This window comes from Ixodes scapularis, unplaced genomic scaffold, assembly GCF_016920785.2.
Source record: "Ixodes scapularis isolate PalLabHiFi unplaced genomic scaffold, ASM1692078v2 PGA_scaffold12__126_contigs__length_90152505, whole genome shotgun sequence".
Lineage (NCBI taxonomy): Eukaryota > Metazoa > Arthropoda > Arachnida > Ixodida > Ixodidae > Ixodes > Ixodes scapularis.
This window is the reverse complement of record NW_024609838.1, coordinates 79,624,554-79,652,258: the sequence shown is the minus strand read 5'-3', so window position 1 is coordinate 79,652,258 and position 27,705 is coordinate 79,624,554.

The window sequence follows — 27,705 nt, the reverse complement described above, 5'->3', positions numbered from 1 at the left end:
CACAGTTGAGCACGCAGAGTTGAGCACTGTCTTCGATGGCCAGAGCTTCAATTAGTTCACCTGCATATGCGTTCCGGTGCCGCCCTATAGTGGTGATGTTCTTAAAATTAGGAGTGCACTTGCAGGACCGGCAATGTGCAGAAAGATGTCCTGCCGATGTTCCTTTAACAGAAGCCGCGTGCTCCCTGGCTCGATCGTTCAAACACCGCCCCATCTGCCCTATGTAGCACCTGCCACATGAAAGCGGTATGTTGTACACAACGACGCGTTGGCACGGGGTGTATTGCGTCCTGTGAGCAATTGTGCATTGCTTCTTCTCTCGATTTGTTTTTGATTAGTTCTTCATTACATGAGTAGGCCTCGTTTGGTGCCGAGTACACAACTAGAATAGTGAGTGAGTGAAACATGTCTTTAATATGCAAAGGAGGATCGCCTGCCTTGGCCGAGAAGGTCTTAAGCAGGAGGGGTAGGGTTATTTGGGTTGGGAGGGGGGGGGGGGGGGGTATGAAGATGAATACGGTGAGGTTATATGAGGTTATGAGTCCCCGAGTTTCTGATGTAATCCATCAGGGAGTTGAGGAGCGTTTTGCGGTGTTGTGGCGAGCCTCTGGGTCGGGCCCACTCGTCTAGCGTCCTCGGTCGGTCTTCCTCACGGAGGACTTCGAGGGCTTTTTGTCTGTGTCTAGACCTTTGCAGTTCCAAAGAAGGTGTTGGAGTGTCACCATGTTGTTCCCCGTGCAGGTCTTGCACTTTGCTTCTTCTGGTTCCAGCAAGCCAAATGTCGCCAGTTTCGCTGGAGTGCATGCCGTCTTGTTCCTGATACGACGGACACGGACGGCAGCCCATCGGCTGTAGCCTGCTGGTATCTCGTCTTTTTGTGGCGGTAGAAGACCCCTGAGGTAGGCCTTCCTCGCCTGCCTGTCGAGTTCGGCCTGCTCCTCCGGATCTACCGTCTCGTGCCTGCCGGATGGAGAGGTCGGGCCAAGCGTGGAGCTATAATGTGCTGCCTCCACTGCGGCCCTGTGTGCCCTCTCGTTCCCGGCTATTCGACTCTGTCCAGGAAGCCACGTTATGTACAAATCGGTGCCCCTTTCTCGAAGCTCCGTCGCCATCTTTTTTATCTTTTTAGTTGTGCGGCCTTTGGCCCCGCTGCATCTGGTCGCGATGATCGCCTCCTGAGAATCTGTAAAAATTCTGGCTTTACTGGCCGTTACTGAGATGCTCAGGATGACTTCGATCGCCGCAAGAATCGCACTGAGTTCGGCTTCTTTGACGGGTGTGCCCTCCGGTAGCGCTTCGGCCCACACCTTGTTCCTTCTTGGGTCGTGCCATGCTGCTGCTGAGGCTCCCTCGGTCCTTGCTGCGTCGGTATAGCGTATCTCGTCGCCCCCTCCATGTTCCTCGCACCAAGCTGCATGTAGTCTAGCAGCCCTTGCCCTCTTCCCTTCGTTTAGGGCTTTAGAGAGTGGCCGATGGTCTGTGACTGGCTCATCTTGCCACGGTGGAAGGGGCTCTTCAAGTGGGGGCTTGTTCCTCATGTCGTACCCCAAATCCTCTAAAAGTCGACGACCTTGCCTGGTCCGCTCCAGTCGTTGAAATTGAGCGATGATTTGTGCGTCGGCTCTGTCCTCAATACGGCTCATCTGAGCTTCTTGCCTCAGCTCTTCGAGTGGCGTGAAGTTGGGAAGGGCTGTGACCACCCTCATGGACCGGTGATTCAATCTTTCTAGCTTTTTCCACTTCCCGCGGGTGAGATTTAGCCAGTTGCAGCTATATAAAGCTCTCGACGTGAGCAGGGCTTCCGCAAGGATGCGAAGAGCCTTCTCGTCGGCGCCCCATGACTTGTTGGTTGTTTTTCTACTGAGCTTCAAGCCCTGACCCCAGTTTTTCTCTATCTCTGGGAGCCATTTCGTACTTCTCGCCGTTTCCTCGAAGGTGACTTCGAGGATTTTGACCTGTTGTTTTCTGCCAATCTCTTGCCCGTTTATCTGGAGTCGTATCGAGTTGGCGATTCCTTTCCGATGGTGTCGGGGCCTGGCTACTACCATGTATTGCGTCTTTTCAGGGGACGGTTCCATTCCGAACTCACTGAGATACTCCAGGACTTGTTCTATGCCGCGTTGCATCATCCATTCCTGCTCACCTAAGGATCTGCCGCGGATTCAGAGCGTCACGTCGTCAGCGTAGACCGTGAAACCTAGTCCTTCAATCGTACGAAGTGGGGTCGGAAGACTCGCCATCACCATGTTGAAGGGGACCGGCGATATCCCCGCCCCCTGCGGTACTCCTCTCCAGTTCAGCGTCTGGGGACCTTTGGTGTCTCCAATTTTCACCTGGAAGTTTCTATTGCGCAGGAAGTCCTCTATGAAATTCAGTGCCTTGACTGGAATGCCGCATGCCTTGGCTCCTCTAGCGACAGCCCAATGAGGGGCAGCGTCAAAAGCCTTGCTGATGTCGAGAGCAACGACAAGTCGCGGATCTTGCTTATTCTTTTCGGCCATAACCTCTTCATAGAAAAGTTTGAGGCTGTCATGGGTACCCATTGCCCCTCGGAAGCCCGTCTTTCTGGGATCTAAACACTCGTGCTTCTCCAAGTGCCACTGAATCCTCCTGAGTACAATCTTCTCCATCGTCTTTCTGACGTTAGATGTCAGGGAAACCGGCCGCAGATTTTCAATTCGATCGAGTGGCTTGCCGGGCTTGGGTATCGGAGTCACCCAGGACAGCTTCCAATCCTCCGGCAGCCTCCCCGATTCCCAGACCTGATTGTATTTGTCCAGGAGTCTTTTCTTGGCTTCTTCCGGAAGATTTCTGAGTGCTTGATAGGTGACACCGTCTGGGCAGGGGGCGCAGTTGGTCTTTGTTGTGAAAAGCGCGTCTATGAGTTCCCCCATGCCAAGCTGATCTTCCATCCCAGCTTCTAGTGGCATGTCCAAGTCCTCGGCCGTTGCTCGGGGGGTCGTCGGTCCTCCGTCCTGGGGGAAAAAAAGTTCACCGGCCTTGATTGACAACTCCTCCTCGCTTATGTTTAGCTTAAGGGCGAGGTTCTGTGCCGCATTTCTTGTCCTGCGCTTCCTCCTGTCGAGGCCCCGGTAAGTTCGCCATGCCTTTCCAAGCCCGGTGCGCTGGTTGAAAGACTCGCAGTGAGTTCTCCATCTTGTGCGTCCCAGTTTCTTCGTGTACCTGTTGGCCTTCGCCGTCGCATGGTTTAGCTTGATTTTGTTCCGTAGTGTTTTTTTTTTACCGTATCTCTGGAGCGGTTGTAGCCAGCTAGCCCAGAGATTAAGTAGGTGGTTGTAAGGGGTGGGGGCAACGGGCTTCACCAATATCTCCGTCTTGGCTTCTCGGAGTGCCTTGCGTATGCTCATCTCAACGTCTTGATCGTCTTCCGCTTCAAGAAGCTCTCTGAATCGGTCCCACTTTACTACCGGTCTCTTCTCCTTACAGCCTGTCCCTTGGCCATGTCTGAGCTTCATTTCAAGGGGGAAGTGATCGCTGCTGAGGCTATCTCTCCATGGCGTCCATTCAAGGTCGAGACATCTCGAGGCCCAAGAGAGGTCCTGGGTAGAATCCTTTTGCCTCCGCTGCTTGGCTAACCTAGTTCTGACGCCGGGTGCGTTGAGCAGCTCGAGACCCACGGTATTCATGGATTCAAGGATATCTTTGCCCTTCCTTGTGTTGGTCGTATATCCCCAATACCTGTGTGGTGAATTGAAATCTCCTGCTACAATAATGGGATATCCTTCGGCTAGTTTGATCAGCCCTTTGATCCACTGCATCATCTCCCCGTCTACCGCTTTGATTCCTGGTCTAAGATAGACAGAGGCCACGGTGATTTTGGTTCGTCCACGCCTGATTCTCGCGGCGACAACTTCTCTGTCAGTTGAGCAGAGGGCTGTTGTATCCAGTTGGGCGTGCGGTATATGTCGTGGGATACCAACGGCTGCCCAGCCCCTCTTAGTTACAGGGCACTTCTCCCGATATCTAGGAGCTGTCTCGATGGTAGGGTTCGTGTAGACCATGACACGTTAGTGTCATGGTCGGGGTCCGTGTTTCTTAGAGTAGCAGCACATCGGGCGGGGGCTGCGTCTCAAATCGTAATTTGAGTTCTGCACTTCTGGCCGTAAACGTACAACAATTCCATTGGATGATCCGAGTCAGTTCCGTGGCGATCCGTCTAGCGTTGGTTGTGGAGTTACTTTCCATGCTTCAGCTCGGCAATCTCCCTCCTGAGCTCCCCGATGACCTCGAAAAGTGCCTTGGAACCCATCTTCATTTCGGCTTGAAGCTTGTGGACCTCCCTCTAGGCGTTAAAAGTAGATGTTTGTGGCGTTTGGGGTGGTGTAGGATTGGCCCATTCCGGCATCCAGGCAGGCAGGCCTGTCCTGCTTATCTCTCCAGCTGGTTTGGGTTCCTTTGTGCCCGCCAAGGCAGCTGCTGCGTAGCTGTCCCTGGGTTGCGCCTTCGGAGGCTTCAACGCGGGTTTTCTTTTTTCCGGAATTTTGCGCTTTGGGCAGACATTGCTGGTAGCAACGTGCTTACCTTCACAGTTGCGGCATCTGGGTTCTCGGTGACAGTTCTCCATTTCCTCATCGTGCAGCTGGCCGCAGTGGCCGCACCTTTGCTCCTTCCGGGGGCAAACATCGGTCTTATGGCCAAGCCCGTGGCAGTTAAAGCACATGATGGGGCGTGGGAGGTACTCTTAAACGCCTAGAAATGCGTTGGAAAAGATTGCAGTCTTCGGGAGTTTGTTACTCTCAAACGTCACTGGAACCACGTTTTTGCTTTTCCCGATCAGTCGTGCGCTGACTATGCGGGACGTCTTACATTTCATGTCTTGCATCAGCGTCTCTGGAGTCTCGTCGCTGTTGTCTCCTGGGAGGTAAATGATGCCTCCAATCTGATCTCTCCCGAGGCCTTGTACGGTCGAATCGTGTACTGATCGCCGCCTTTTTGCACCTCTGTAAGCTGAAGAAGCTTCTTTGCGGTCTTTTCATCTTTCGTAGTAAGTGCAATGGTGTTTGCCCTTGCCTGATACTGGATCTTAAAATCGTCGTCTTTTGTAACACCCGCCTTCTCAGCGGCGCTCACAATGTCTCGAGCCCTAAATGCCATAGCCTCTTGCTTGCACACAGGTTTGAGAACAATGGTCTGTGTCGTCTTCCTGATATCTCGTGCGTTTTCTATTGGAGCAGCTGTGGCTTTGTTTTCTTCTTTTTCGACTGATGTCAGCAATCGTTTGCGCCGGCGTTTCGTCACCGTGCACCATTCGTTGTCTTCGGGATTTGTTGACGGAGGGTTGGTACCTGGAGGCGTGGCAATTCGTTCGCTCGAAAGAGAGCTTGACGAAATTTCTGGCTGGGTCAGCGTTGGAAATTCCTGAGAAAATTTTTAGCTCACCACTTCGTTAGCGTTGTTCAATCTGGCTTTTTGCTGGCGTTCTTCGGCGAGCTGAGCCAAGAAGCACATGAACATCTTACCAATTTCATCTCCTGGGATCCCAAGCAGGTCCAGTAGTCCAGGGTCAATCGGAAGGTTGACGGCCGGGTGGCCCGTCGATGAGACATTCATTGACACATCTCCGGACTTGGCACTCTGTGGCCCAGTAGTTAGGCCTAGCGACGTATACATCTCATAGGGTTCCGAAGACGTCGGTCGGAGGAGTGCGGAAGGTTCGCAGTGCTCCATTGAACCTTCTCCGAGAGTAAGAGACTGGTTCGGGGGCACGAGTACCCCCTGAACCTTGGAAAATACCTTAGAACTGGCAAATATTTTAGAGCTACGAAGAAACTGCAACTGGGTTGATCGGAGGCTTCTTCTTCTTCCCACAACTAGAATATCATGCCTCCCCGCAAACTTTTTTAGGTTGTGTGTGAGGCCATGGATGTAGATTATGACCGCTACGTTTCTTCGATTTGTAGCCTGCGATGAAGCCTCATTCCCTGCATGCTCGCGTTTCAACTTCTGGCAAATGGTTTCAGAGACGGTCACCAGGAGGGACTCCGGATAGCCAGACTCACGTAGACGCTTCATCTGTGTTTCGAAACTTGGTTCAAGTTGATGGTGACATGATTTCTTTAAGGTGAAAATAAGAGCAGTTGTGGCAACACTCCTTTTGGTGATTTTCGAATGTCCCGAGTTGTATGGAAGAAACCCTTGGCACGAGCGCGGCTCGTATCTCCAGCACGCATGGCCTTCTTTAAACTGAAGCAAGGTCAAGGAACCTGATGGATCTTTCAAAGGGGAATTCATACGTGAAATCCAATTCGGGGCAACATTCTTGGAAGCGCTGTATAACTTTTGCTTTGCATCCATCCTCTTCTTCATTCAGTTCAGTATTGCGCAGAATAAAAATGTCATCGACATATCGGAAGATGGCCTTGATCCTGGTATCCTTTAGTTTGCTTTCAATGTTCCTTCCGCACGCTGCCAAATATATAACGCAGAGGTGAGGAGCTACCCGGGGTCCAATACATACTCCACATTTCTGTACATATGCCTGGCCTTCATGTGACACTACTGTAGCTGTCAGGTAGCACCCTAACAGGTCCAAATAGGAATCAACGTTCACTCCGGCCGCATTTTTAAAGGTGACACTCTTTGCTTCTTAATGCTGTCTCGTAGAATTGGCATGAAGCTCGCGTGTGGAATTGAATCAACGGTCACTCCGGCCGCATTTTGAAAAGGTGACACTCCTTGCTTCTCAATGCTGTCCCGTAGAATCGGCATGATGCTCGCGTGTGGAATAGAATCAACGTTCACTCCGGCCGCATTGTGAAAAGGTGACACTCTTTGCTTCTCAATGTTGTCGCGTAGAATTGGCATGATGCTCGCGTGTGGAATTGAATCAATGTTCACTCCGGCCGCATTTTGAAAAGGTTGATTCAATTCCGCACGCGAGCATTATGCCAATTCTACCGGACAGCATTGAAAAGCAAGGAGTGTCACCTTTTCAAAATGCGGCCGGAGGGAACATTTATTCAATTCCACACGTGAGCATCATGCCAATTCTACGGGACAGCATCGAGAAGCAAGGAGTGTCACCTTTTCAAAATTCGGCCGGAGTGAACGTTGATTACTTTTTGGAACTGTTAGGGTGCTACCTGACAGCTAGAGTAGTGTCACATGAAGGCCAGGCATATGTACAGAAAAGCGGAGTATGTATTGGACCCCGGGTAGTTCCTCACCTCTGCGATACATATTTGGCAGCGTGCGGAAGGAACATCGAAAGCAAACTAAAGGATACCAGGATCAAGGCTATCTCCAGATATGTCGATGACTTTTTTATTCTGCGCAATACTGAAGTGAATGAAGAAAAGGATGGGTGCAAAGCAAAAGTTATACAGTACTTCCAAGAATGTTGCCCCGAATTGGATTTCACGTATGAATTACCTGTTGAAAGATCCATCAGGTTCCTTGACCTGGTGCTTCAGTTTAATGAAGGCCATGCGTGCTGGAGATATGAGCCGCGCTCGCGCCTAGGGTTTCTTCCATACAACTCGGGACAATACAAAATCATCAAAAGGAGTGTTTCCACAACTGCTCTTATTTCCACCTTAAAGAAATCATGTCACCATCAACTTGAACCAAGTTTCGAAACACAGATGAAGCGTCTATGTGAGTCTGGTTATCCGGAGTCTCTCCTGGTGACCGTCTCTGAAACCATTTGCCAGAAGTTGAAACGCGAGCATGCCGGGAACGAGGCTTCATCACAAGCTACAAATCGAAGAAACGTAGCGGTCATACCCTACATCCATGGTCTCACACACAACCTAAAAAAGATTGCCGGGAGGTATGATATTCGAGTTGTGTGCTCGGCACCAAACAAGGCCAACTTCATGTGCCGAAGACCTAATCAAAAAACAAATCAAGAGAAGAAGCAATGCACAATTTCTCACAGGACGCAATACACTGTAGAAGGGTGTGTACTTGGGCTAGTTGGTTATTCATGAATAGGAGGTAAAAGCGCTAAAAAACGTGTGGTGTTCGTGGTGCTGTGGTGTTCGTCATTCTTCAACTTGTCCGTCGTTTTTTAGCGCTTTTACCTCCTATTCACGCAATACACCCCGTGCCAAAGCGGCGTTGTGTACAACATACCGCTTTCCTGTGGCAGGTGCTACATAGGGCAGACGGGGCAATGTGTGAACGATCGAGCCAGGGAGCACGCGGCTTCTGTTAAAGGAACATCGGCAGAACATCTTTCTGCACATTGCCGGTCCTGCAAGTGCACTCCTAATTTTAAAAACATCACCATTATAGGGCGGCAACGGAACGCATATGCACGTGAACTAATTGAAGCTCTGGCCATCGAAGACAGCGCTCAACTGTGCGTGAGCGTCTATCACAATCCACCCGAAAGAAAAACAATACTTGGGACGTGGCACGAGCCGCATAACTCCCTAATGGGGGCATCGCGCGGACATGGCGGATGGCTGTCATCACTAGCTGTAGTAAAGAGAAAAAGGGAAGACGAAGTATTAAAGGTAGCAAGTTGATAGTCAGCGGTGTGTATGAATTTCCTGTCACGGTTTTTCTAATTTGTAATTGTTCAGCTGACCATATTCAAGTATGTAGCAACTAGCTCAAGTAAAACCTGCACTAATGTTTGTTTTGCTTTGTAGAGAGCGCTTCTTCCCACGCACTGGTGTACTGCAGTAGCGCACCGATACGACATTGCGGCGTCACCGAGAAGTTCTTTTAGCGACACTTCGGACCGCCGCCTATTGGAGACTTGAACATCGAGGTGCTTCCAGGCGGTACACGGTCGTCAGGTCGCCACCAGCCAAGACCCCGGTGTAATGCATTTCTTGCATCTCAAACCGTACTAAGCTCGAGAGGACTGATGAGTATTTATGATTCAGACGAATCCGCAGTTAATGTTGGCTGCAACAAAATGTATAGGTGGGCTCTCTGGTTTGTGAATGAAAATGGGCACCAAAGGCACAGGGATAGGTGAAGAAGTGGGCGACAACACGGGGCGCCCTCACAACAGAAAGTTTGTTAGAAAACACACATGCTGAAATACCTCAAATAAACCTAATTACTTCAAGCGTCTGCCCCCCCCCCCTTTTTCTTTCTAATTATAAACGTCTCTTCCACAACTTAAAAAAAAATTTGCGGAGCGTTACAACGTTTTGGTTGTTTTTTCGGCCCCAAAGAAACTCTCGGCCTAGTACAGAACGATAAATGCTCCGGAAGAGGCTAGTGACGAATGCAAAAAGAAACACCAAACAAAGTTTGTGGAGTGTGAAACATCTGTCGTCTACGTTATACCATTATCCTGTGGCCGCTCGTATGTAGGGCAAACTGGCCTCTGCATTAATGATCGTGCGAGGGAGCATGCGGCAACTATCAAACAGACACCGCCAGGCCATATGGTCATGCATTGTGATCGATGCCCGTGCACCCTGAAGCTGTCTAAGAGAATTATCCTGGGGCGACACAGCAAAAAAACAACCAGAGAGAATCACGAAGCCTTCGTCATCAAAACATGAAGGGCAGCTGATATCTGTATCAGCGAGCCGTCAGTGGCCTTGTCAGATAAACAACTTTTATATTTAGAAAGGGAAGGGGGCGCTAGAAGTGACTATACTCGGCGACAACTTTTCTTGGCAATGCAGTGGAAGGTACAGGCCCGCGTCCCCTCTCCCATTTTGAGTGTGCGCGGGCTCTCCTCCTCTCCCCGGAAATGGGGGAGGAGGAGAGCCTTCGTAGTCTCAAAATGGGAGAGGGGACGTGGGCCTGTATCTTCCACTGCATTGCCAAGAAAAGTTGTCGCGGAGTATAGGTTTATTTTAAGTATTTAACAACGAGGTAGAATGGCTTAGAGTGATAAACCGGAAGCTCGGAAGCGGCACCTTCCCCCCCCCCCCCCCCAGTTGCCGCCATGTTTTAGGCAAATGTGACCACTCGTCACGTGACCTCCCAAGAACCGTGATGACACAGTTAAGATGGCAGCGCCCAGAACTGGCGCAGCGGGCGGATGCGAGTTTGTTCGGTGCGCGGCAGCCGTGTCGTGCAGTTGCTTTCCGACGATTTTGGGCTTTTTCGTGCTAGCTGACGCAGGTATAATGTGAAAATATGAAGGAATGAGACTTTATACCCTTTTTGCGCAAGATCGCTCTGAATCATCTGGATATTAACACCTGTGGGACAGCATCAGCCGTATCGCCGTACCGGTGCTCGGATTCGGGATCTGTTCAAGGATCGATAGATCTTTGAGTGCTTTTAGCTTGAAATTTTCGCATTCTCTTAGCTTTGTTTGAACGTTAAAATGTCTGAGAATCAACGCGAATTGTATGCGTCGGATGTAGGGCCTAGGGGAACTTGTTTCAGCCCTAGGTAACTGCATGATCACAGCAACTTTTAGCCAGGAAGCTCCTGTGATCTTTAACCCATTGTGTTAATCGACGATTCTACATTCGATCGCTTTTCTTCCTTTTTTGGTGAGTGCGAAGGGCACACTTATTTTCAGTTACGAGGATGACGTTTTATTGAGTGTGGGGATGAATAAATCGTTGCAGGCACCTGCTTCAAAGCTAGTCGACTTGCTGTAATAACAACTGTTTTGGTCATGTTGAATTAACCTGAGACGGGTAGAAAAGGAACATCAAAACGCAGAAGGGACAGAAAATAGACAGGACTACGTCTGAGCCTGTAACGTCGTCCTCTCTATTTTCTGTCCCTTTTACGTTTCGATGTTTCTTATCTACCCCAGTCTCAGGCCAATCAACATAATTAGCGATTTTTTTTTATATTTTACTATTTTGGTGTATGCATAGATTAACCGCACTTTTTTGTTCTTTCGTAGGATTTATTGCAGCAAGAACGTTTTTTTCATCAAGAGTGCATTATATTAGTCGGTCAATTATTTACTTGTTATAAAGTTAATATTTGGGCTTTTGCATCGGGCGCTTCTCCTGTAAAGGGCTCGTTTCTGTCCTCTCCTTCTTCTCTCTACCTTGTGCGCTAAATACGTCAATATATTTACTTGTTCTAATTACCTGATTAAGATGATTCATATTTGTGTTCATCCCTTCCCTGAAGAGCAGTCTTGTTCAAAAATGTTGACCATTCCTTTCGGTCTCTTAAATATACTTTTTTGAATAGTGTGGGTTGCCTATACTTCGTATCATTGTAACCTGAAAGAGGGCAACCGCCACAGCCCCCTCGAGCCATTCAGAAAGACAGAGCGAAGGTGTGTGACAAATCTGTGCAGACGAGCACTCTGAATAACATGTTGTCATGTGCCTCTCTCCAACGTGCAAATTGGCTCACCGAGACTGTAGCGTTTGCCGTTTGCCAAATTGTGACGAAACGAGTTACAGTAGCTACTACTCTAATTACCCCAGGCTTTCATAATTTGGTCATTTGTTCTACAAGAATGTTATGCCCGCCATCACTGTGAAATTGGCTCAGCGCCTATTGGACTCGAATGCTGCATTAGCATTCGACGTGAACTGGGGCCCATTTGTGTGCTTTATGTCGAAAAAAAATTGTAACAGTTGTGTTGCTTCATAAGGTTCTGCAAAGGGTCTATTGTGTCATACGTATAGAAAGTGTCCTGCTATATGACTATACCTCAACACATACTATTAAAGTATATGCTCAGCGGCGTGTTTGTTTTTGCACTTAACAAGTTACAGCAGTGTGCTGTAATGTTATTATCATGTGTGTAGCTTTAAGTATCCTCTCTGCAATGCCTACGAAGGCGCCTGGAGGGAATAAATTAATAGATAACATTTTCACGTCACTGGAGTTGGTTTTTGGATGTGCCACATGTTCAGGAGAAGTGGAATGAGTGCAGCCTAATGCAACAAGTCTGCCTGTCTGGTATGTCCCATTAATTAATATTGAAGGGTCCGCGATGCGAGTGTCCTCAAAAGGACCTGCGCGTGCGGTGAACAGAATTCTTGGTGAATAAACTCTCACCGCGTAAAGGCAAGTGGAAATATGTTTATCTGGTTAGTGTATCAAATATGTTTATTTCCCACTGGATTACATAATTATTCATTCTTAGTTAATGGTTCCAGAACGAGTTCTTTCTGCGAAAGTCTCCTGTCAGGCGTTCAGTCGTTATACCTGGGGACCTTGTTGTGGGATGACGCTCCTGGCACGTCGGTGTACAGTTTGGTCGAGTTGCAACTTTGACCGACTGATGCCATCTTGTGATCATCCTTCATGTGCGGCCACTGACATCTGAAGCCCTGAAGCTGCAGGGCTGGCTTCTAATCCGCAAAAGTTTCCTGGTAGTTTTCTGCATCAATGTAGCAAGCTCAGGCATGTATTGGTTATGTGGCTGTGCCTTTTGCTCTACCGTTGACTTGATAGCTGGCAACAATGTTTGTTTGCTATCCAAGCCATTTCACTTCTATTTTGTAAAGGAAATTCATTCTGCATCCCACGACCACTGCTACTTGTGTGAGTCTTGTGTGGCATAGTGAAGTCTCGTGATGCTTGCAGTCCACTTTTGAGAGCAACCAACCATTCTAATTCTTTAAGTCACTGAGCAGCATTCTCCCTCGAAGTTGGAAATTGTGTGCTTCGTGGCGTGAACACAAATAATTAGTGTCAGAAAATTGTTAGGTATTGTCCTTGGACGACAACCGACACCATATCAACTCTCCTTGCATTGCCGCTCACCTGCTTTGTCCTGCTTACCTCCCGTCCAGATGAAGTAGATTGCGAGCTTCGGGGTAATGTCGACACCATTGACAAAGACCGCCGAATATAATCCTCAATCTTCCGCGGACGCTCGTCGAGACGTGGTCGAGGGTCATTCGGCACGAACTCTTGCCGGCCAATTCATTGGTACGGGCACCTCCAGTAGACATGGTCGGCCTCATGCAGTGGTAGTAGAGTGGTTTCCGGTTGGCCATTCACAGTACCTCCGTTTTCCTTGGTGTACTTTGTTCAGCGCGAACCTACACTGGTTCTTCCCGATGTCAGGAATGCTTCGGCGCTGGGGTGTCTCGTTGAATTCCCATTGAACAGTAACAGCTAGGTAGCCGGTGGTGGTCGTTATGACTTTGTTTTCAGAAGTCGCCCTCGGTTCGTCAGATGCCTCTTTGCTCGAAGAAGTCTCCAGTTGAAATGCCTGTTGACCTTCTTATAAAACAATCTCGGCGATCAAAATAAAAGCCCGACAATTGATGGCAGGAACTAGCTTCCTTATCTCCTCTCGGACACCGTTGTGGATGATATCACGGATGCCTGGGGGCTGGCTTCGAAGTTGCAGCTGGATGTCTCGAGTGTCGAGACGCTGGGGAGTTGTTGATAGTGACAGGCTTGGGCCTGCAATGTACATTCAATGTTGGAAGCCTCATTGATCTGAACCCTTCGACTGTTGTCGTGGGGTTGCGGACAAGGCTGCCAAAGGTGTTGTCTTTCAGATGAAGGACATAAGATGCTTAGCTTCTTGTTTTCTGTAGCATCAGGGTTGGCATGGGTGCTCGATCACAAGCAAAACATCCTCGAAGAAGGTGGTGACGCTCTTGTTGGGGCCGTGTCCTCGACAAAATCAGGAATTCCGCTCCCTCTCGTCAATGTTGGCTGATGAACGTGCACTTCAGCTCGATCTAGCAAACTTCCCACGACGTTAAGAAGGATTTGTGGTTCTCAAACCAGTGCCTCGCAGTTTCGTCCATAAGAAGTATGTTTTGCAGGAGCTGGTTGTCCATCTACCCACTGTGGCGGGCGACACGGTCATATTATTCAATCCAGCCCTCGAGGTCATATGCACCTTGCGTGGAAGGGCATCTGAGTGCGAGGTGCGGCGGGCATGCAAACGATGGTGGGGGCGGACGTGGTTTTCTGCTACAGGTTTCTCATTGGTGGCTTAGTCAGCTTCGGGGTTTCTGGCAAAAGACCTAATTCCGGTGGTTCTTGCTAGTAGCAGCGACTGGCTTGGATTTCAAGTTCTTCATGGTGTACCTCCGAGTTTCGTCCTTCTGGTACTCGCTCGTCTTGCAGTTTTTCTGCCGGGCTAAGGATAGGACTTGGTTCACGGCTCGCCGGGGGTTTAAGACTCGGGACAATGTGTCACCCGTGTCTGGTTATCGGGCAACTTGGCTGAGGAGCCGCCAGGGTCCACACAGAGTGAAGGGCTATGGGTAAAGTGTGCAGCAACTTCACCAGAGCATACAATGACAGCTGAGCATGGCCTGGAACTTTCCAGAATAGTAAATATTGATAGAAAATAGGACTGGGGCAAGCATCCGTGACCATATAACAAAACAGACAGAAAATAGTCTATCCTAACCACTAAAGAAGCTGCATTGGTTTAGTGGCATTCTGTCCGAATAAATCCTCTCCTTCGGTGATGGCGACTGCCGTGGACGAGCTGAACTGAAATCGATGTGGGACCACTTTTCTGGTAATGAGCCGCTGCAGACTCCCGTCGGAAAGCGGCGTGAACGGGTGGACTGGGTAGGTAACACGCGCGATAAAATGTCCCTAAACTTGCAATTGACGTAACGGGTGTTGATGAAACTTTGGTGTCGACGAAACGTGCAACAGACCAGCGGAATCAATACCAACTGCAACACCTGTGCTCCGTGAAAGTGCACGGCTACGCCGGAACAATTTGTGAAGCAGCGCAGTATCATTTAGCACGGCGCGGTAACTACAAGCGGCAAGGCAGCTCTCCGGTGCACCGCACAACGAAAGTGATCATTTGAACGAAGCGGCACCACGATTGCACACTGCCAAGCACGACTCACGTTATTTCCGTCGCTAAACTGTGTATCCAAATATATTGCACACGCTTTACTGCAGATCTGGAAGGTTCCGATGGTCAATGAGAGCACAGAAACGTCGCCTTAAAATTTATCGTAGCGGTGTCCGAATCAATCCGAGGTCCGAGCAACGTAAGGCCGATTGTCTTCTTCGTGGCAATATCCCCGTCGGTCACTAGCGAAATGCACACCGCTCCTCCGTATTTTCACGTTATACTTACGTCAGACGCCACGCTGAACTCTGAAGTCGCTTTCGATCGGCCTCATACAACCTCATATGACGGCTTCTGCGTCTAAAATCAACTCGCCGAGACGAACGACAACGAACAAAGCATCCAACAAGCTCCGGCCAATGCTCCGGCCCAGCTGGGGCCAGCCGCTGCATGGGCGCTGCCATCTTTCCTGTGACGTCACGTCTTTGGTTTGGTCATGTGACGAGTGGTCAAATTTGCGTACAATGGCAGCCGCCTTTGGGGGGGTCACTTTCGAGTGCAGACCGCAGCCCCGGTTTATCGCTCTAAGCACCTCTAACTAGTTGGTATTTAAGCATGTGTGTTTTCTAATAAACTTTCTGTTGCGAGCGCCCGCCCCGTGTTGTCGTCCACTTCTTCATCAGTCCTTGTTCCTTTGGCGCTCATTTCCGGTAATGTTGGCTGTTATTCGGGTGAGCACTTTATTATTTATTCAGGGTTGCATCGGGGCGATACACTGTTAAAGGTGGAAGTAACACCGCGTTCATAACCAGGAAGGAACGCTTCTCCGTACATCTAGAAGATTCGGGTTTATTCGCACCCCGAATGTAAAAGATATAGAGGCAAGAGAGTCCTTGCCTAGTCAGTCTCGCCCTTCCTCACTCCCGAACTTGCTAGGTCGAATGTTCTAGATTCCGAATGGGAGTGGATAAGAAGCCGATCGTGGTCTTGCCGACTCATTCACTGTCTCGCTATCCAACCGTCACGCCGGCGCACCATTGCTCGCTCCTGCCGCCTTCGACGCTCGCTCCTGCTTTCTCGACGCTTGTTCTTTCTTCTGTTTCTGGCACGAGTTTGCCGATTGAACCTTTGTTTCAGTGTGTTGTTATGTTGTCTCTTCGCTTTCATCCGTGAAAATAGAACTTATAGGTTTGTATGAAAATACCGTTACCATTACGAGTATAGCGGTCGCCTTGCAATGTGATCTGCCTCCTATGACATCGCATCAGTATTAACCATACCGCTGACCATAAAATCCACGTCGGCGGCTGGTATTCGATGCCGGGTGACCTGCATTCGTGTACCGGAAACCGGTATAACAACGTCAGTGGACGATGCGAAAATTTTGGTGGCTTGAATGAAACTATGTAGTCCGGTAAAAAGACGTACTGTACCTGTTTTATTTATTAAAGGTATGTATGAAGACAACATAAACCGAAGAAGTTGCTCCTTACTCAGAGTACATGCTTTTCGCCAGGCATTTTTTTTTTGTCTTTTCATGACGACACTTTGCACAGTTTGGTACCACTCTAGGCAAAGTGTACGTCTACCATATTTTATACCACCTGAGACTGGGTGGAAGAAACACGACGACGCTTTAAACACAGCTAATCACTTTATTCAGTTCGCCCTTTTTTATACATCCTGAACCCAAAATCGTCACCATAAAAAACACTCCAAACAAAGGCGCCAAGGGAACACGTCTTGACTTCGCAGCCGCAATATACTTAAAAAAAAAAAAAAATAACGAACCATCTTGAACTAACAAAAGCTACACACATATCAAACCTTCGGCCGAAGGGAACATATTTAACCTCGCAGCCACTCTTATCTTTACAAAAAACGAAGAAGCGAACCACACGGAACCGACTGCAGTTCAAACCCATCAACCTGTTACACCTTTTTTTTACGTACGCATACAAACGGAACAAGATCATAAGAAATGAGGTACCTCTGGCAACAAACACAAAACCTGTTCAATGAACCTTTTCGAAATACCGACGGCTCCAGGCGGTGGCTGCACGAACTAAAAATCGAGGAATTGACCTACCTGCGCTACCAATCGACAATGGGAGCTACGCTACCAGTTGTTTCGCTCTCTGAGCTGCGTCGCGTGGCAGACGCGACTTTAAAGAGGGAAATCCGTAGCGTCCACCCAAACGTCGTGTGTTTCTTTCTGTCCACTTTCTTTTTTTGCGTAACACAATTCTATTTATGCTGCAATTACGTTTTCTACTCGTCGATCTAGAGCCTCATTCCGAATTTCCTCGATTGTTCGTGCCGACTTACACCGCTTGGCATCGGGCGCTCGCGCGTGCGCAGAACGCTTCTCGGAAAAGGCCCATTCATACTCGCAGAAAATCTTTCGCCCTATCACTAAGAAGCATAGACGCCTGGCTTATGCAATTGCCGATCGACCTAATTGTTACTGTCTCTTTTACAACCCTTTTGACGTCATTGACCTCATTGACCTCTCCGAAGTTTTAACGTGTGTGTAGCCTTTCTTAGTTCAAAATGGTTCGTTATTTTTTAAGATTATTGTGGCTGCGAAGTCAAGACGTGTCCCCTTGGTGCCTTTGTCTTGAGCGTTTTTTTTTATGGTGACGATTTTTAGTTCAGGATGTATAAAAGAAGGGCGAACTGAATAAAGTGGTTAGCTGTGTTTGAGACGTCGTCGTGTCTCTTCCACCCAGCCTCAGGTGGTCTAAAAAAGGTAAACTTACACCAGCTCGCCTGCGCCTAACTGTGTTTTCACAAAGTGTATGTCTAGCTTTGGAAGTTTTAGAGATCATTAGTGGATCGCAGATGTTATGCACAACTGGAATATGACTCCAGCATATATGAAAATAGTTCAAACGCAGTGCTGCAGAATTTAATCACTTCGACAACCTGTGGTGTTCAGACATATAAATCGAGAGGCAAACAAGGAGATTTTATATATCATTTTATATTACTTGAAAATGAAAGATTCCGGGACCGTTAAATTTTCTATATAACTTCATATACGGTTCTTAGCGTAATGACACTCAGTTATACGGAAGTATCCCAAAGGTACATCACAGTGATCTTTGAATCGGTTTCGGCATATAAATGGTATATTGGACCAGTGTTCCTTTGTGACCATCAGGTAACAGGCTGAAAAAAGAAATGAGTTTTAAATATAACATTGAATTGTTGTGTAATATATAGTTCCGCTTTATTCCTGGTTGAAAAATGTATTACCTGAACAAAACATTGAACTAGTTTTTAGATACCACAGCCACAATTTAAACACCCACACACATACTGCATAACACTACTTTATTCATAAAAACGCCACTTCACAAATTCAAAAACAGGTCGTCATCGGTTTATAACTTTTAAAACAACGAATAAAACTTTCGGTATGGGTATACCGATATAGAATTGTCGATACAAGAAAGCATCTTTAATACACTTTCGCGATGCATTTGTATAGCAGATACTGTCCAGCACTGCTTTTTGGCTACAATTAGTCGTTATGTAATTTGCTCTTTCGTGAAAAGCACTTGCGATCATTTTGCTGCTTTATTATGTTTTGCTTGGAGTTAGGGAGACACTTGAAATTTTTGTATCGTTATAGTTTGATTATATTGTAAATAAGTTTGATAATACAAAAACCAAATAATATAGATCATTGCACAATAAGCAATTGCGTAGTCTATGCGTTTCATGCGTGCGCTTATAAATGACTAGACCAAACTCTTCTATGTTATATATGTTAACAGAAAACAGCTGACCGAGGCAATTATTATTATAGAGGCAGTACTTTGGGCAAAAGGATTTTTTTTAACATGTTTAAAATTCGCGCACAAAGAGACGAGGACAAACGATTAAAGAACACAGAGCATAGACAGGCGATTCTTTCCACAATTGCATCAAACAAGCAGTCAACATGCGTTTTTGCATGCTGTGTTACGACGATAAAAATGAGGGTGAGAAGTTAGTGTAGGGTCGATAGCATTGAATGGGTAATGGGCCTGCTCCTTGTGGTTGTCACTGGGGGAGAGGGTCTATATTGTTTTCCTTAAAGAGACTGGTAGTGGCGAACTTGTAAAAAGATTTATGGCGTCGACTAGGGTGTCCTATCTCTACGAAAGAAGTGTTTTTATTAAACTCAAAGCTCTGTTTGGAGATGTTGCGGGTTGTTCATTCTTACTTTGTCTCTTTTTTTCTCCCCTGGCTCAGGTGAAGCTATGTCTGATGAAACAAAATATCATGTTAAGTTACAGGATTTCGCACACAAAATTAAAGGTATGACTGCATCTCGGCATCTTTGTCAATGCGAGATCATTGTGTTTCTGGTTTTAGGGGTGGGCGCTACTCCAGAGCCAAAGGCGTCTACACAAGTTTAGCTAGAAGTGCTGCTAAATTGTAGAACCAAAAAGGAATGTTATCATTTTAAATGGTGTTTAATAATTTGAGCATAGGTGATATTGATATGCGCACTATTCAGTTGTTTAATGTAATACACAGTTGACTCCAAATATTTAGTTGATGTAAATATTATAAACCGCCAACAAACACCACTTGTGCACAATATAGATTTTCGAACCAACCTCCAGGAAACATTGATAGGTCCGAGTTTTGTGTTACCATACAAGTTTTCATATCCGAAAACAATATATTGAGTCCGAAACTCGCAGGAATTCCTGATCCTGTTGAATAGTAAATGAAATATTGTCACAGACAAAACGCGACCAAGGTATCGTATTCTACGAAAGCAACGCTACTGCAAATTAATTGCTTAGGGAGCAGTCTGTGATAATGTTGCTACAGAGATTGCCGCGGCATTTGGAGATTATTGGCTGTCTCGAAATTTCATACTTGAAGCAAAACCCATACTTTCGCGTCTAGTACGGAACCTCAGGTTGCATACTGACTTAAGATGCTATTGACGGAACAGACACTCAGTGTGGTAAGTATAAATCTGGCACATAGCGTACTGGAATATATTTATATCACACAAGTTGTCTTAACACCACCCATTTTTTTCTAAAGGACATCAACCCAATGTTTAACGAAAACCGTGTCAAAAGCTTGTCAAGTACAACGAAAAGAATAAAACGCAACCATCATAGCTACTTCAATATAAATGATTTAAATTACGAATTGCAAAATTGTTTTAGAATATTAAGGGTGTTTCCTAACTTGGCGTTGACATAACTATGAAGCAATACGCAATTGCCTACAGACTCAGCGAATAATTCGAACGAAGTATACTCACAAGTCAACATCCATTTTCTCAACAAACTATTTCTGACGTTGCTAGTAATGTAACAAATTCTCCTTAAGCTCACCTGGTTCTCTGCCCATAAACATTTTGTACCCAGTCACATTTTTTACATAAAAATTTTGAATCAATCTGCAAAGTAAACACGTTAAAACTCCGATTTTGTTGTGATGCACAAACGGTACGGTTTGTAATGCTATTAATACATTTGGTACTCACTCATCTTCATCGTACTGAAATCTTAAATCAGATTTTTTGTACGTCTGACCTTCCCGGGTCTCCTTGTAAAAACGCTGGTAACCACATGAAAAACCATATTGTCCAATTGTCCGAGCCACGAATGTTTGAGGAAGCTTCTCCATAACCTGAAAATGTATACGTATTTATATAGAATATCCAATAACATCAATCTAAGCACTTGAACGGAAAGAAGGGTGAAATAATTTTCACTATCATAATAGAACTTGCAAAATGACAACTTAAAAAAAAAAACAGCAAGCACGGCAGCATTTCTTTTCTATACGTGCCAGTTCTAAAAGAAGTTTTAGAGCGGAGATCTTAGGCGCCCGTTTCAGGTTTGAGCGGCGTCGCTCGCTGTCGGCGTCGGCGTCGCCATCGGCCCCACTTGCGCGGTTTCATTATGGGAAACGTCCCATGATGCGACGCGCGGGTCTCACTCGGGATCACTGATCACTATTGAATATGCTGGATCACGGACCGCGGCCTCGGCAGCTGGGGCCGAGTGTCGCCACCGGGGGCCATTGATTGACACCAGCCAATGCATGGGACTCTATGGGACGAACGAGAAAAAGTGCCGTTTCCCCCGTTTCTAAGCTGCTGTCGGCATTGAAGCGTTTTCGCTGCTTTTCGATAAGCCTGTCAAATAGCTTGCGTACAAACATTAAAACAGACAGCACTCGCAATTCTTAAAAATAAAGATTTTGTGGTCGAGAGTGACTCCGCTGGATGTAGTGCTCCCCAATGAGGCGAGAGTTACCTAGAGTTACCTCGGCATCGGTGGCAGTTTCGTTGAGTTGGGTTTAACAGACGACAAGCTCGAAGGCTTTGCTACACGGATTTGCTCACTCTCGAAAAGCCGCTGTCAAGATATAACTAATCGGCATTCGTGAACTTCTTGACTTCCCCAAGGACGGTCTCACTGAACCCCCCCACCCCCCCCCCCCCCCCCCCTAGTTCCTTTCTTTACTCCACTACGAGAAAAAGCTTGCCAGCTCAGCCGTATGTGCTCCTGTACGTTTGATTGTTTTAAATGGCGACCGAACATTTCACAAATACCAATTTGATCTCCAAGCATCAGACATGAGAATTGCTGCACAACATAAAATGCTCGCCTCCGAGCACAGCGTACATGCTTCAATATTCTTACTTTTGTGCGTTCCTCCAATAGACTTGCGTGTATTGCCTCGTGTCAAGCAATGGCCGCCGGTGGCGACACCGACGAGCTCCCGATCCGCGATCCAGCCTACTACAATAGTGATTAGTTCTCGGGACCCGCGCCTTGCATTAAGGGACGTTTCCAATATTGACGTCACCCTGACGACACGAGTGACGTCACGAGGGTCCCGCGCTTTGCATTTACGGAAACATCCCATGATGACATCACACGTGACGTCACGGTCACTCGTGAAGGTCACGACGATGGTACCGACCTTCACTTCACGAGTCCTGCACGTGTTACGTCACGATTGTCACGAGTGACGTCATGAAGGGGCAGACAGGGAGGGGGAGGACAGGGGGGAAATTGAGGGGAAAAGAATGAGAGGAGGAGGGAAGAGAGGATTGAGGAGGCGGAGAGGCCTACACTGCTCTACGAACCCTCCCCTCCTCCTCCTCAAGAGCTGCACTCTAATTTGGCATTAGACAGTGTTTTAAACGTCTTTCATTTTTTTTATCAACTAAGAAAGTTGCACGACGGGGTAATTTTTATATAGTATTTACAAGCGTCATAGGAATGCTGTCAAGAACTGAACACACTCTACATTCAATCGATTGTTATTGGCGTAAATTCGTCGCCTGTTTTGCCTATCTGAGTTTTGGAACAGTAATCATGAAGCGATCTCAGCTTCATGGTTGGTAAACCATATTTTAGCTACATCGGAAAGGGAAAATATGGCGTTGCCGAGGTTAGCCTTATTACAGCTAAGCGGCGAAGACAATAACAAGGTGGCTCGTGACAAGAGCTGCACGTTAGCAGTGCGCGCCGCGTGGGCACTCGGCACTCGAGGCCGGCCAGCCCGAGAGGGAACATCGACACCAGCCGGCTCTTTTGATCAACGGCAAAGCTCTCGGACCAGCTACTACTCCGTCCAGGCGTGCAAATAAACGAAGGGGCCAATTTGGCCACTTCACGTGGTGACCCGGAGATGGACACCGAAGGTGGACTTCATTGCAGAGTCATCAGCCAACACATCGGCTGACCGGTAGCCCTCTACCACATTCGTACGTCCACTTCCTGTCCTGGGCCTGTCCTGTCCTGTTCAAAACATGAAGCGAAGCCCTCTTGAAGATGATACAGCAATATCTACACTTCAGGTTCGGCTTCCACCATTTTGGGCAAAGAATCCTAGGGCATGGTTCGCTCAGGTCGAAGCCCAATTTCACCTGAAGAGGACAACGCGCAGCTGTCCAGATACCATTATATAGTATCCGCCTTGCCACCGGATAAGTCTGACGAGCTCGACGACGTGCTAGCGGCAACACCACCGGCAGATGATTACGATCATTGAAGGCCACCATTCTGCGAAGAAAAACCGAGTCCACAAGCAGCCGCCTGCAGCGCCTTCTCACTACAGAGGAGCTCGGAGACCAGCGCCCGTCACAATTGCTGCACTGAATGCGCCAACTGCTGGGCGAACAGGTCCCCCACGTAGATAACCCCATCTTGCGCGAACTGTTCTTGCATGCGTACCCCATGGCATACGAATGGCTCTTGCCTCAGCAACCGACATGTCTGACGGAGATGGCAGATCGTGTAGCTGAGTACGCGGCACCGACCATCTCCAGGCTGGTTGAGCCCCCTCCCTCGTTCACTGCTTTGCAGGATCTGCAGCTAAAAATTGACCAACTCATGGCGTCCGTTTTCGCCCTGCAACCACCTTCCGGTGACACACGCCGTCATTCGGCCGCGATCCTCCCAACGATCGGAATTCATACGGGCACGAACGCCATCGCCGCCAAGAGGTCAAGGTATCTGCTGGTACCACCGAAAACACGGACACCGCACAGTAAAATGCCACCGTCCCTGTACCTGGCAGGAAAATACCCCGGCCGCTCACTAGAGGCGCTAGGTGACGCCGGCCGACCAGCAAGCCGTCTTTTCTTCATTGCTGATCGGTTCACAGGTAATCGACTTCTTGTCGACACCGGCGCAGAGTTGTCCGTCATCCCACCCACAACAGCAGATAGGAAAAACCCAAAATGTGGCATACGCTTATTCGCAGCAAATGGAACTCCCATAGCAACTTATGGTTTGCGATCCGTGACCCTCGACTTGGGACTGCGCCGCACCTTCAGGTGGGTGTTTATCATCCCTGAAGTTAAGTGTCCCGTCTTAGGATCGGACTTCTTGGCTTACTTCAACCTGAACATGAACATGCGCCACCGTCGTCTTTTCGACGGCACGACGCATCTGACTGTGCGTGGGACATTTACAACGACCTCATCTATTGGCATACGTCACAACACACCATCAACGGGATATGCAGCTATCTTAAACGAGTTTCCGAAATTCACAATACCCACAAATATGGCGCAACCGGTAAAGCACGGACTCACTCATGCCATCGTTACCTCTGGTCCGGCTGCTTACGCACGACCTCACCGCCTCTCCGGTGAACGGCTCAAAACAGCTCGCCGGGAATTCGAGCACATGCTCGAACTTGGAAATATCTGGCCTTCAAACAGCTGCTGGGCATCGCCTCTGCATATGGTGCCCAAAAAGGAGCCAGGGGACTGGAGGTCGTGCGGGGACTACCGTGCCCCTAAATGAAGCACGTTGCCGGACCGCTATCCTTTGCCCCACCTTCACGACTTCGCGGAACAACTCGCCGGAACATCTATTTACAGTAAAGTCGATTTAGTCAAAGTTTATCATCATATACCGATCGAGGCATCCGACATCCCCAAGACAGCAATAACCACGCCGTTTGGGTTATTCGAATATGTTAGAATGCCCTTCGGACTAAGGAACTCAGCACAGACATTTCAGAGATTCATACACGAGGTGACACGCGGGCTTCCCTTTGTGTTTGCGTACGTCGACGACCTGCTCATCGCTAGGAAGTCACCCGAAGAACATGAACAAAACCTTCGCTTACTTTTTCGAGCAACTGCGCAGATACGGCCTTGCCGTCAACACAACGAAGTGTGTTTTCGGAACATCCGATATAGAGTTCCTGGGACATAGAGTAACGCCTCAAGGTGTTCATCCGTTGCCGTCTAAAGTCTAGATCATCAAAGATTTTCCCCAACCAACTTCTATTCGCAAGCTACGAGAATTTTTGGGTCTTGTAAATTTCCACCGGCGATTCATGAACAACTGCGCCCAAATTCTCAAGCCACTCACAGACTTGCTGCGATCACCTCAGAGCCCAATGGCACACATCGACTGGAACTCAAGTGCACTAAAGGCATTCGCGAGAGCGAAGCAAGCCCTCGTGGAAACAACACTCCTTGCTCATCCGCGACCCCATGCGCCGACTAGGCTCATGGTTGACGCCTCCTATGTCGCAGTTGGAGCTCTACTTCAACAGTACGACCAGACTGGTTGGTTTCCACTCGGTTTCTTCTCTCAGAAGTTGAAGCCAGCAGAGACGCGCTATAGCACGTTCGGTTGTGAACTTTTTGCGATCTACGCAGCGGTCAGACACTACCGGCACTTCCTGGAAGGCCGGATTTTCCACGTCCTGACCGATCACAAGCCCCTCACCTTCGCTTTAGGTGCTAATCGGACCTCGTACTCGGACCGCGAAATTCGTCATCTCGCATAGATCTCCGAGTACAAAACCGATCTCCGTCACGTGCCTGGAGCGAATAATAAAGCGGCCGATGCTCTTTCGCGTATCGAGACGCTTACAGCGCCCCTTGTCTTCGATTTCTCCAGACTGGCGAAGGCTCTACAAGATGACGCCGAACTGCAGACAATGGAAGCCTCTTCTACATCGTGACAAGTTAGACCAGTTCCGCTGCGCTCTCAAACTGTGACGTGATATGCGATACCTCAAAGGGGACACCACGGCCATACATTCCCCCCGATTTTCGGCGTGCCATCTTTCACTCGCTCCATGACATCAGCCATCCCGGTACTCGATCAACCCGTCGGCTCATTTCCGCACGATATGTGTGGCCCCAAATGAAGAAGGACATTGCCCTCTGGAGGCGGACCTGTGCTCCTTGCCAACGAGCCAAGGTGCAGCGACATACCAAGAGCCCGCTGCATCCTTTCCGACCACCAGACGCCCGCTTCGACCACGTGCATGTAGATATTGTCGGGCCCCTCCCGCCATGCCGGGGGTTCCGATATATACTCACATGCGTGGATCGTTTTACTTGTTGGCCAGAAGCCACACCAATACCCGACATCACCGTGGAAACCGTCGTACAAGCATTCGTCACCAGCTGGATTGCACGCTACGGCTGCCCATCCATCGTCACCAAAGATCGTGGCAGGCAGTTCCAAAGCAGATTATTCGCATCACTCGCTAAAATGCTGGGAGCGCGCCATATACACACGACCGCCTACCATCCGTCTGACAATGGCATGGTCTAGCAATTACATCGGCAATTGAAGGCCTCACTCATCGCTAGAGACCACAGGAGCAACTGGGTTAACCATCTACCCTTGGTGCTCCTAGGTATCCGATCCACTTTTAAGGAAGACGTCGGATGTACGGCCGCAGAACTTGTATACGGCAGAACGTTCCGACTTCCGGGCGAATTTCTTACTGATCTGCCCATTCCACTACCGGACCTCCCTAGCTATGTTCAAGAGCTTTGAGACCTTTTCACATCATTACGCCCGACACTGCCTCGACGTCAAACGCCACTGCGAGTGTTCATACCGACCGAACTTGACAAATGTACGGATGTCTTCGTCCGACATGACGCTGTTCGTCCTTTATTAACGCCACCCTACGATGGTGCATTTGAAGTCATCTCAAGAAATCAGAAGACTTTGACCATCCTGATCAATGGACGAAGGGACGTTATTACCATCGACCGGGTAAAGCACGCATTCCTGGAAGGAGCCATTTGTGACGCTGCAATCGCCACACGCTCATCTGCGTCAACACCATCACTCCACAAAATAGTTACGTGGAGCAAACAATTCTCTGCTCCACTGGGGGGGGGGGGGGGGGGGGGAGGGGGGAAGACTTATGCGTCTAAGCGGCGACGACGATAACAATGTGGCTCGTGACGAGATCCACGTTAGCTGCGCGCGCCACGTGGGCACTCGGCACTCGAGGCCGGCCAGCCCGAGAGTGAACATCAATACCAGCCGGATCTTTTATTCAACGGCAAAGGCTCTCGGACCAGCTACTACTCCGTCCAGGCGTGTAAACAAACGAAGGGGCCAATTTGACCACTTCAGCCTCATTATCCAATTTGTTGTATAGGCATAATCGCAGGTAGACGTTCAACCAATTTCCACGTCATCTTCAAGAACTCCAGACAACCTTAGGATGTAGGACCTGGCTGGGAGCAGGCACGCTGCAGTGCTAGAGCGCCAATGGTGGATTGTCTACAGGAGGTATTCACTGGACGCCATATTTGTGGGCGATGTTTAGAGCGCATGCTCAGGACGAGCTCACATTAATAGCCTTCTAAGACCGGAAACCTTGATGGTGTTAAATGCACGCTCCAAAAGGACTGCGGAAGCTCGCCGTGAGCGCGCGCTCAGCTGCAGCGCACACGGATATGGCCGCCAGTGAATACTCCCTATTGGAGTTCATCGCGGCCGACAGTCGTCGATTCAAAGCACCCGAATCCAATAAACTTCTCTTCAGGGACGCTGGTACTCCGCAAGACTTCAACCAAATAACGTTAGGACCACGGTGGACTGGGCGACCTGTCTCAACTGTGCAGATATTCAAACTGGCCTGCGCTGCCTGGTCAAACCACGCGAACGCGTATTTCGTTTTTGCTGGGTTGCCATATTTTAATTGGGACGTTCTCTGGCGCATGATTAAAACAATAATGTTTTCAGTTGTCCAGGTACGATCCGGTTTGTAGATTCTTACGATGGCGTTCCAATGACATGCTAACGCTGCTAAGATTGTTTAGCATCTTAAAACCACGAATTCTTGTCCGCCATGCTGATATTGATATGAAGTGATCGAATGTGAATTTTCGAATATTTGTACTTCAAGTGTAAAGTGTGTACCAAAGCCGTGTAACATGCGCATGAATGAACCAGTATTGTTGACGCCCACCTCTAAAGGCAAGGTTTTTAATATTCTCACCAAAGAACACGGCGGTTTCTTTCATCGTGCGTCAGAAGGCACAGAAAACTGAGTAACAGTAATTCACTTCCCCACCATTAAGAAAGGAAAGAACTTCCCGTTGGGGGGGGGGGGGGGGGGGGGGGGGGCGCCGAACAAAGACTTTTGGGCGGCGCTTTGCATGGTCGCGTGCTTCATCCCACTGAGCAGATTGGTAGATCTCTTTTTCTTTGTAATGTTGCTGATATTAAGTTCGTATGATTATTCACGACTAAAAGTTTTCTTTT